The 12,009-nt window shown below is 44.9% G+C and overlaps 1 protein-coding gene across 4 annotated transcripts in view; it reads right to left on the reverse strand.

Moving 5' to 3' along the window:
* FOXP1 (forkhead box P1) overlaps positions 1–12,009 on the reverse strand; it is a 594,085-nt gene that overhangs the window by 372,242 nt on the left and 209,834 nt on the right. For all 4 annotated transcript variants that reach the window (XM_047096082.1, XM_047096085.1, XM_047096086.1 and 1 more), the window contains one exon: positions 9,309–9,405. The gene's annotated coding sequence lies outside the window, so the exon portion shown is untranslated. The remainder of the gene's footprint in view (positions 1–9,308; positions 9,406–12,009) is intronic.

Here is a 12,009-nt window from a genome sequence, read left to right on the forward strand (position 1 = left end):
ATAGGGACCAAGATGTTTATTCTCTACATGAACCCTCATCCTTTGGAAGGTACTATTTTCGTCTTTAGATACCAGATGTGAAAACTGAGGTTCCAAAGTTTTTTCGCTCAGCAGAATGTATGAATAAACAAACAGTACCCACTCCTGTCAAGAGTCTTAGGGAAGTGCTATTAAGAATTCTACAGTTTTACTGACCAAAACTTTACCCATGGACTCTTTATCCATTCATTTATTACACACTTAGGAGGAGAAAGGAGATCGGGGGTAACTTAAGAGGCCAAGTGGGTGACCTGTACAGAAATACTGCACATCATCAGTTTTCTGTCCCTATTGCTAACATATTAATATGTCCTAAAAGACGTACAGTTTAACGGGGCTTCGATATTGTGTAAGCCAAATTACCTAGATAACTCAAATCTAAGTCCACATATAAGGTTTAATCCTAAAAGGGATGGGAAATCCACCAGTCTGACCATTTTTTCCTTAGCCACTTGAAAACTCCTACTCATTTTTGAGGACCCAGCCAGGTCTCACTGTTTCTGGGAAGACTTCCAATTTCCCTCCCCCCGCCCTCCTCCTCAACCACATGCACAAAATCCAGAAGTATTCTTGCAGCCCCTGTATCACTGTATTATAATTGACCTTTCTGTCTACTTTTCAGATAGAAGTATACTGAAATCAAGGATCTTGCGTTAGGACGTAGAAGAGTGAAAGATGGCACACGGATGGCTGACCACAGGGACAGACAGGAGGAACACAGCAATGAATGAACTCCAGGCTCCCTGGAGGATAGATGCATGGTAGTATTTCTGAGGCAATGCCTACCTGCAAGGTAGCGAATCCCATTGGAGATGGCCAGATATTGGGCAGATAACTTTATGGGGAAATTTTCCTGTGATATTCAATCATGCATCACTGGGTTAGGTGATACTTAAAGTTCCTTCCAACCCAATAATCCTATGTATTCACTATGCCTCGAGCTCAGTGCCTTCCTTATAAGACACATATGCACAATCTATCTTCCCAGAATTCTAACCCCTTGTTCTGAAACCAGTACCCCTTCACTCGCTTTCCACTGCTTGTGTAAGACGAACGCCATCCATGACTCTTGAGAGAAGCATGTGACCCACTCAAGGCCAAGTATACCTTCACACTACCCCCCCCCTCCTTATCTCTGCTTCAGTCCCGGACACTGCTGCAGTGATAGGCATATGGCACACACTGAACCAGAGAACCAGGAAGATCCAAATTCTATGACAGCTACTACAACTCATACGAAAAGATTCCCTTCTGCTGGAGTTGCTATGAAAACAGATTCATGAATGGTTATCATGTATACCACACGCTGGTAAACACCTACAGGAATGAATCCAACCAGAGCGGAGCATAGCCAAGAGACTGAGACAAGACTTAACAGCAAGATCTGAACTCCTTGGTCCAGATGTCCAGAAGCTATTTCCACCATCTGACTTTTCAGCATCATGAGCCAATTAATTCCCCTTCATACCTAACGCTACTCAACAACTAACCAGAGAGACCCAACAAATGGTGGGTTCGGTATTTGAAGGCACAGACACATTACAAATGATCGGCTGTTTGTGTTAACAAGGAGACATTGATCCTTCCAACTCCGTTAGTAAAACTGTCTTATTTGTGTCACTTGCAACAGGATTTTACATTTTTTTCAAGCCTAGTATTTTACTATATGTTTGCAAAACCCTAATATTTTTATTTTTGAAGGTCTAAGTCCTTGGCATACATCCTATAAATCTGTAATTCTACCGATCAAGTAACCAAAGACCTTCTAACTTTGTTAGCCAGTGTTAACCTCTAAGTAGCCCAGAGCTTCACCCTGGTAAATAAAAAGCCATCCGTGAACGTATCCCAAGAAGAAAAGGGACGTTCTGAACCGCTTGCTGGGAGAACACCCCAGGTACAGGACTGCTACTCTGGGAAGGAGACCCTCTTGCTTGCCACACTTTTTCACACAGGTGATTGAGCGGAACAAATCAATTGTTGGGTGGTCAGAGGCTAATAAGAAATAAAACGAGGGCTACGAAGATGAGGTTAATTAGAATAATGTACCAGAGAAAAAGGACTCAAAGATCTAGAGAAAATGTCTTAACAGGCACATCCAACTGGAGATAGAAGAATGCCAATTAAGTGGCTGTCCTTGTTCTGAATCGCATTGGGACATACTTTTATTTCCCACAGCTCTTGTACCGGCAAAAAGACTTAAAGCATGTGAAAAAATTTAGTAACATCAAACAGGGCCTGTTAGGTGGCAGTGAAGTCTAGAGGCTCAACAAACCATGTATGAACAGTCCCAGAATGGAAAATACGTGCTAAAATAACCAGTGCCCGCAAACCTACACCGAAGGCGAATGTCTACACGATAAGACCACAGACCAGGGCAGTTAGGAGCCAAGGCACCAGAGGCACAGTGCCGGGGTTGAAATCCCAGCTCTCCTGATAAGCGAAGAAGTCTGCGTGAGTCATTTGACCTCACCGTGCCTCCGTTTTCTCTGGAAGACAGCGTTTTAGAATCATACGTCTCTCACAGAGTTTCTGTGAGTTAACACATACGTGCTCAGAATCACGTGGGGCACACAGTAAATTCTCAGTAAAAGTAGTATTAGAGAATAGACTTTCTACCAACTGGAGTTATTCTCTCTAACAACCGCCGTTTACTGGAATTCCTCAACGTTAGGTTTTTCTCGAGTTTGGAAAATGCTCCTTTTACCTCCCGTTCCCTTTCAAGGGAGAAAGGAAACCATGCAAAGCAGGGATAGGTGATAACGTGAACTCCAAGTTCTTCCAGGCAGATAAACCTATATAAAGCCAAGAAGTCCTAAGCACGGTGTATTCTAGGAGTAGAATTTCAGCAAACTGCCACGTTTAGGAAATGGGCCAGGACTGGAAGAACGGATCTGTGTCGCCGTTGATGAACGACATGGGATAGATATGGACAGAGGCGAGGCACGGCCTCTGCTGATGGGAACGTCTATGTTTACTGACGGTCTGAAGAGCTAGCAGCAAGAAATTCCACCCTGGACGCATCCTCAGCAGCCTCCCCTAACGTGGCATTGAGAGGCCGCCACACCAGACCGCACCCAGACATGCAGTGACGTCTCATTAGAGCAAAAGCCCTTAGAAAGCTCCTAATCTCGCCCACTGATACTCAGGCACCCGGGTATTAAAACCCAAGCAGCACGAGAGCTGATCCCCGCGGCCAAGCCTCTTGTGCCAATGGCACAAATCAAGTCTCACCTTATGCTGATCAGCTTCCCCCTTGGTGATTCGTGTTTTAGTTTCTGACATGGTATTGGGAGACAGGGGTGTGCCGTTGGTTTTCGAGATGTAAGAAAGCTGGGTCTCCCCCCTCCGTCATGAGCCTGATAGAAGTTTTTCCTGAACCATCTTCCTGGGCTCAAACTGAACGTTAGCATTTTCTTTGCTAAAAAGGATATGAGGAACCCAACTGGACGCCTTCGACTGTATTTTAATTGTGTTCTTTTCTTGTCAGAAGTCGGAAGGGTATACGTTACAAGTGAAAATATTAAGAGTATGGAATGGCATATATTTTACCTTTTACCTTTTACCACCAGAAAAGGTGATGGGATACAGAGAGAGACCTGCTTCAGCTTTCCTACAGCAGATGCACAGAGCAACAGGGCGGTAACTGGCCACCTTCCTCAGTGGCAGAAGAAATCAGAGCAAACAACGGAAGATACGCATATCCAGTTCCTTCCAATTGCTACAGACCGGAGTTTTCCTTCAAAAAAGCAGCACGTGAATTTTCAGGGCAGATGCATCAAGTGTGTAACTTGTTAAAAGTTAGTGTCTACAGGATATTTGAGATGTAATCTATCATGAGACAGGAGATCAAACCAGCCCTGATTAATTTAAGGACAAAACATATATATCCCCAACCCACAGTCTTTAGCACCGTGAACTCCAAACTTCTTTTCTTTTTCTTTTTCTCTTTTTAATGTTTATTTACTCTTGAGAGAAAGAGACAGAGAGAGAGACAGAGGCGTGAGAGGGGGAGGGGCGGGGAGAGGGAGACACAGAATCTCAAGCAGGCTCCAGGCTCTGAGCTGCCAGCCCAGAGCCTGACGACGGGCCCAAACTCACAGACCAGGAGATCATGACCTGAGCTGAAGTCACACGCCAACTGACTGAGCCACCCAGGTGCCCCTTTAATTTCTTTTTCTTTTTTAACTAGGCTCCACGCCCACTGTGGGACTTGAATTCACGACCCCGAGATCTGGAGTTGCATGCCCCACTGACTGAGCCAGCCAGGCGCCCCATGACTCCAAATTTCTAAGGTTTTGTGGATGTAGGTCAGGCTCCAAACCTGATCCTTCTCAGCATTTGAGGTTTATAACTTGAATTACCTGAAACTTGCCACAACCATCCAAAAGTCAACGTGTCAACAGCCTATAGAAAACAGATCATCCCTCTTAAGCTCATTTTGTCCTTTTGGTTTTAAAGTCAATTCAGTGCATAGAACATGAGCAAATTAATAGGGAATCGAGGCTCTTCACCATCTTTACCAATTTTTTTTAATACCGCAAGAAAGTGCAATCTGAGTTTGTCACTGTACCTCCCAAAACCCTTTGCTGTTCTTTCTACACCAACAGCATCATTACTGTTCCAGACTCTGTGCAAAGCACTGTACAGGTATCATCTCATTTAATCCTTGCAATATTACTAGGAAGTAGGTAATGCTATTACCCCGGGTCAGATAAGTGAGAGGCCAGAAAGAGGAAGAGAAAGTAATTTGTTCAAGGGCAAAGAGCCAGTGAACCAGGGTGCTGGGATTTGATCTTGGAATCCAATGTCCTTAATTAACCTGTACCACCCACAATACGCTTTAGGCCCAAATGGCAAATGATTCTGTCTTCACAGGGAAGATGATGTATAACCCTTTCTGCATGGGACACACGGAGGATCAACGACTTGTTTCGTAGAGAGTGGAAACCTTCCAGAGAAAACCCAAGGGCAGTATTCTATTCCTACAATAAAGGTGATGTGTGTGGTTTTATTTCTTCTCTTCCTCTCTCACCCAGATGCGGTCCTCTTAGGTATCATGAAAATACAGAAATTCACAGGGAAATCCCCAAATGGGCTCTATTTCAACAACTGCTAACTGCGAGCATGTCTACTATACGCTGGATACTGTCAGCAGCCAAAGAGACGTGCTGAGTCGGGCAGACCTGTCCTGAGCACATCACCTGGCAAACAGGTAGATGCAGAAAACACAAGAGGCTTGGAGCGAGGACAGGAAGAAGGGGCAGGAGGGAAATCTTTAATTGAGTGTTCCGGGCAGACCTCTCCAAGAAGCTGACGTGTGAACTGGGCAATAAGGAATGAGAGAGTGAGCGTGTGAAACACAGGGAGTGTTCCAGGTAGAGAATACCACAGCACAGAGGCAACGGAGATTTGAGGGCATCTGACCACGGCAATGGTGCCTAAATGAAATATTTGAGACCATACAGCAAAAGCTCAAGGGTGTCAAGAGTCTCTTGAACAGGGAACATCTTCGAGCCACTATTTCCAGAACATCAAGTGCTGCTCAACAAACAGCCGTCACTGAGACACCGGGGTGGCTCGGTCGGTTAAGCGTCCGACTTCGGCTCGGGTCATGATCTCATAGTTCACGGGTTCGAGCCCCATGCCGGGCTCTGTGCTGACAGCTCAGAGCCTGGAGCCTGTTTCAGATTCCGTGTCTCCCTCTCTCTCTCTGCCTCTCCCCCACTCACACACGGTCTCTCTCTCTCTCTCAAAAATATATAAGACATTAAAGAAAGAAAAAACAGCCACCATCAACTAGGTACCACCAATTCTCAATCTCTGGGACACACTGCCAATGGGGCCATCCATGGACACAGCTGCAATCCGTGACGCACTCATGCAGCAGCTTTGGTAAGGAGCTGACACTGTTCTTTGAGGGCTGTTCCCAAGAAGATCTGTGGGGGACCAGGGCCTGCCCTGCAGACTCAGCATGGAGGCAGGGCCCGGGATGAAACAGGGCAAGATCGGCATCGTGTAGGATCAGCCTGCATGAGTGAAACCCTACAGAGTTTCAGATTATCATCAGCAATACCAACTTGAAAGCAGTTAGCGAATTCTGCTTGCTAGGCAGGCCCACCGTCTGAGTAAGTAAAAAACGGAATAGAAAAAGAATTGCACGCCTCTCAGGGGAAATCGTCAAAAAGGGACCCAGAGATCTAAGTTCTGTTAGCAGGCCGGTCCAACAGCATGCATGGCTGCAGGGCCCTTGAAGACAGGCATCAAAGCCGCCTCCCAAGGCTCGACTTAAACTTGTAAGAGAAAACTGGGTTAGAAGCAATGGATTGTGAAACACATACTGTCCACAAGTAAGACGATGACCAATGAACCAGGCACACAACAGTAAAAACTGTTCAAAGATCAGGATTTCTACCACATCACCTGGGCTGTGTAGCACAATGCTGGCATTTATGACCCATCAGGATCTGTGCTCAGCTCTGTAGAAGCATCACCTCACTAGATTTTCACAGGAAGCTCGTTCCCGGTTTTATCCCCAACTCCCAGATGAGGAGGCGGGGGCGCAGAGATGTTAAGTAACTCGCTCAACGTCGTTCAGTCACTCAGTAAACGCAAAAGGTGACATTCGGTTCTAGGCTGATCTAAACTTGAAAGCAGACCACCACACTACTCTCCTACGTCCGTAAACGGCATTCAATAATGTTTGTGAATGCATCAACCACCGTGATTCAGGAGAATCTGTCACAGGCTGGTCCAGGCAGAGACTACAGAATGAAGTATGAGAAAGTCTCATTCTACTTATTCTAGGAGATACAACTTGTCTACAAGTTTTTGAAATCTTTATTTATTTTTGAGAGAGAGAGACAGAGTGTGAGCAGGGGAGGAGCAGAGAGAGAGGGAGACACAGAATCCGAAGCAGGCTCCAGGCTCTGAGCTGTCAGCAGAGAGCCCGACGTGGGGCTCGAACTCAGGAACCGTGAGATCATAACCTGAGCCGCAGTCGGATGCTGAACCGATTGAGCCACCAAGGTGCCCCAGGGATACAACTTTTCATACGAGTAACATACAGGCCAATCTGAATTAGAAAAATTGGACAGGGGTGACTTACTTGTCTTCCCCATTATCCTAGGTAAGTATTCAGTAGAGATGGGGGGGGGCCAGCAAATCACAGAGATACAGAGTGGACAGCACTGTCCCTTCTTTGAGGGACAGTACAGCCATCAGCAACATCCCCTGCAGACAATGGCATGACGAGAACTGGAATGTAAGCTTCTATGTCACTAGCACCTCAGGCTTGTACTCAAGCTTTGACAGAAGCTTATATCCAAAGGACACAAAATTCATTACAAAATTCTTGAGTTTAAATTTTGGTTGATAGCTCTCTTGGGAAAGAAATCCATTTCTCAGATTTGCCACGGCACTTTCAGTAAGAATATTATGGCCCTAAAATATTTACTGGGGTATGTATCTCCAGTGAGAATCAAATAAGCTTAAATTCGAACATGTAAAATTCAAATTAGAGATCACACACACAAGTCAATGGATGACAGAAGACATTCACCGAAAAGAAACAAAAATTAAACCTGTAAGAAAAATTCACATTGTGGGTTTGTAGAAGTAATTACAATTGTGGTTCAGTAAGCAATGACCTTTTTCTTCCTTACTAGGAGAACAGGGAATTTATCTGGACATCAAATTTCTCAAGTCTAAGGATACACTTCCCTTATGTCCTTAATGTTAGGGGTTGTTAAAAGGCTGAAGTGGAAGTCATTAAGACTTCATGGAAAATTGTGTAAAGAGGCCTGATTCAGCGGAGAGGCTAATTTTTTCATTCCTTGCATTTCTGCCTCTCTTCAGGATGTAGAGGCAATGGCTGGAAAGCCAGCAGCCATCGTGTGAGCTTGAAAACAAAACAACCCTTGAACAGGCAGGCAGAGCAGAAAGACAGCACTAACTGCTCTCCTCCAGATACCTTTTATCAGATGGAATATGCAATAAGGTTTTTAAACTTAGATGCATCTCTGCTACTAGAAAACAATTCTTAAATGATATGATGATATGAAAACATGTCTGAAGACGATCCCGTTTTTCCTCTCAGGAAAAAAATGAGAAAATTCATGAATTGGAATTGTGATTCACCAAGCTGTTTAAGTATGACTTTCCCTCTTAATTACAACCACGAGTCCAGGAAGCGTATTTGCCGAACCAGTCTCTATGTTGTGACATGCAACACTTGTGAAATTCAAACATAGCTGGAGACATCCAAAGCATTATTGTTTATTAAGGACCTTATTAAAGGTGGAAGATCTTAAGCCACTTTCAGAATCTGATGATTAAAAGAAATTTAATCGTTGTTCATTGGCATTTGATCTTTAGCCTGCCATAATCTACCCATAGATCCCTTCATTCATATTTGATACTCAAGAGACATTTCAACAGCTTGTCCATCAACTGCAGAGGGGAAGGAACGTACAGAAAAACCACATTACTTAGAAAATAAAAGAGCTTTCCCCCACACTCATTTAGCTCATGAAAGCCCAATATGATTAAAAGGGTGAAGAAGGCAGACTCCACTACGTGAACCAGAATGACTGTAGAGAGCCATCCATTATACTTGTAAGGAGTTTCGAAATTTTCAAAGTGCTTTCATATACATTATATCTTGTTTCATCCTTAAAACTACACCCTGTGTGGTAGGAAGGGCAGGTATTTTTTTTATTATTATTATTCTCGTTTCTTCTTGATAAATGGTTTGCTCGAGATCAGACGAACCGCTACCCAGGGAGGTATCTTCTTTACCTTTTTTGATGCTCAGGTGAGGGGTCAGCAAACTACGGCCTTTGGGCCAAATATGGCCCAGTGGCTGTTTCTGGAAACAGTTTCACTGAACCAGTCAAACCCATTTGTTTACATACTGTGCATGGATGATTGGGATGGCACATCGGGAGAGTTGACCACAAAGTTGCAACAGCGACTGCGTGGCCCACGAGGCTGCCAATGCTTATCATCTGGCTGTTTTAGAGACAAAATCTGCGCTCCCTGTATCCGATCACCTTTCCACGAATATGATCCAGGTTACAGATCCTACTCTTGTAAGCCAGAAAGCTAGCCTGGAGGACAACAAACTTATTATTGCTGGCTGTAGAATTCTGGCTTAATAATGACTCATCCCATTACCTTCTGAGAAATTACCACATGTTCTACGGGGCCGCCTGCAAAGATGGACCCCAATTCTTAAGCGGGATGCAACAGTAGTAATGTTTGCCACTTACCCTGAGCTTCTAACGAGTCTCACAGCCATAAAAAGCTGGGGGGGTCACTGGTTGGAGGCAGGCATAATGCCACAGGACTGCAACACACGGAGGGACACTGAAAGCAGAGAGAAGAGGAGAGGTTTAACTGAAGAGTCCCAATTTTTTTTTAATGTGTATTTATTTTTGAGAGAGGGAGGGAGAGACAGAGCATGAGCGGGGGAGGGGCAGAGAGAGAGGGAGACACAGAATCCGAAGCAGGCTCCAGGCTCCGAGCTGTCAGCACAGAGACCTACGCGGGGCTTGAACTCACGAACAGTGAGGTCATGACCTGAGCTGAAATCTGACGCGGAACCTACTGAGCCACCCAGGTGCCCCGATTGTGATGCTTCAAAAGCAAGGCATTCACAGGAGCCTCGGGTATTCCTTGAGGACACGCAACTTTAACATCCAATATGCGATCACGTATCTAAGCGTCTATTTTACCTCTCCCCTTACAGAATCGGCGTTTCATTTGCTCATACGCTGAATTCAGTATCAGAGAACACAGGAGAAGGAAGCAAAATGGTATGCAGCTGGGGAAACTGTCACCTGTGAAGGCACTGACATTTACTTACAAAGAAGGGTTCCTTTAACGCCCGTCCTCTTTTATCGTTTAGGATAAATTCTCATAACGAGCGCGTTAACCTATCCTGAGAAATAAGGGCCAGGTGGATCCCTGAGTCCAAATGTGGATTCTGCCTTGGGTTTGAGTCTTTCAGTCTCTCCCAATGCATCTAAGCAGAAACGACAAGTGGAAATAAATATATGTGGGCACACATGCACACAAGCACCCTGTTTAGGAAAAAAAAAAAAAAGGACAAGCTATCTCGCCTGGCAGCCAAACACCAGACCTTACTTGCCGCAGCTCACGGCGCTTTTTCCAACTACATTTCAAATGCACAACAGGGAGGCCGTGACACCGCCTCCTCATGGCAACAGCCAGCCTGTGTATGTGCACACGGGTGGAGGCTATGAGCTTTCACGGCTTGATGAAGTTATTAGTAGAACATTGACCGAGTCCAATTCCAAGTAAGCTGAAATTGCTGACAGATAAGTCAACTCATCCTCAAGCAGTTTCAGAGAGATTTTATGAATAGCAGCCGGTAGCAAGGTTTTGCACGCCAGGCCTTTTCTGCAGAGATCCTGGGGACGATAATGCCACCTATGCAGCCCTCAAGGTGACAGGAGCCACCGTAACACGGGGAACCGGAACTCCAAAATGAGTAGAAAGCCTGAGATCCGCCGCGTGCACGTGTGCCGTTCTCTCCCAACAGCCAACTCAGACAAAAATCCACGAGCGACACGTCTTCTAAGTCTCATCAGAGAAGTTGAAACTGAAAAGGAGGTGTATGAAGTTCTCGTGATTTGAATAGTCACGTCGTAGCTCCGGAAACTATGTGGGCTGTCTGTCTACCAGAGCTCGGAAGAGGGTTAAGGGCTGGTGTTCTCAGTGAGCGCCTCTTCTTGGTAAGAGATGAACTCAGGCCAGATGGGTCCACGTGACGTGTCCTAGGTATGCACTGCCTACGTGAGTGTAAACCGTTTGCCAAATGTATCACGGCTTAAGCATCTTCCTTCTTCGATGAATTGAACGTGCTGCGTTAGCAACCTCGCTCTTCAACGAGGCAGCTTAAGTGCAGGGTAAGAACGCATCAAAAATATTTTTAAAGATGATTTCAGTTGGCAAAGGCTGTAATCGTTCAAACTTAATTGGTGAACTCATTAATGAGCAACTGCCACCACAAGAAAGAGGGCCATTGTCATCGACTTATCAGAGCAATGAGATAACGAAGTTAATTACATTGTTTTCAGGGGGTTTACACTTGCTTCCTTTTAAAGCCTACATTTCCCAAACATTTGTTCTGACACTCCATGTGTTTGCTCCCCTTTTTAAAAAAACCTATCAGCCGTGGGCTCCTCAAGGAAAAGTCGGCAGATCACAGCCCTAACATCAGGGCAAAGCAACTGGAAAACTTTTCTACCCTTTATTATCTACTTGTAAAATGTTATAAGCCTGTAAACTAGTTAATTTATGAGCCGTGTTAATAATTTGCTCACACTCGATCGCAGGTTTCGCAAACACCGTTTCCAGGGATGGAGGCGGATAATTTGTGGGTCCGGCTTCTCTCCTAAGGGGACACTAACTAATTTGACACAGTAACATGACATAGATGGTGGGGCACACTAATGACCACACTCCAAGACGTGGCTGTCAGCCTGTCGCTCCAGTGAGAAGCAGCTCGCCTTCGCTGCTGCTCAGTACACGATGCTCAACTAATTATTCAGACAGGGACATTAATGAGAACCCTCGTGTTTATTTTCAACATACTAACCAGCGCTTAGCTTCCATTTGTCTGATATGGTCACTGATAAAATGGGTTTCATGAATAGTAAATGTGAACTCCAATACAACAAAGAAGCACTGGAGAAAAAGGAATAGCTGACTAGAAAACTATCCTTGTCGACTCGAGTTGTTTTCTGCCTCAAATGTCGCCAACGACAAAGTGACAGGTACTAGGAAAGGCCAGGAGTACCAGGGAAGCTAAAAGGAGTATTTTTAACCACATACGTCCAGGTACAATCTTGACTTTTGACCGAAGCCACTGGATTGCAATATGGTCAAGAGCAACTTCGATCTGAAATAAATTTCACTAAATTTATGACACTGAATACATTTTTT

This window comes from Lynx rufus, unplaced genomic scaffold (genome assembly GCF_022079265.1).
Source record: "Lynx rufus isolate CCGP_SWC_20201006 ecotype Redwood Valley unplaced genomic scaffold, mLynRuf1.p SCAF_4, whole genome shotgun sequence".
In the NCBI taxonomy this organism is placed as follows: Eukaryota; Metazoa; Chordata; class Mammalia; order Carnivora; family Felidae; genus Lynx; species Lynx rufus.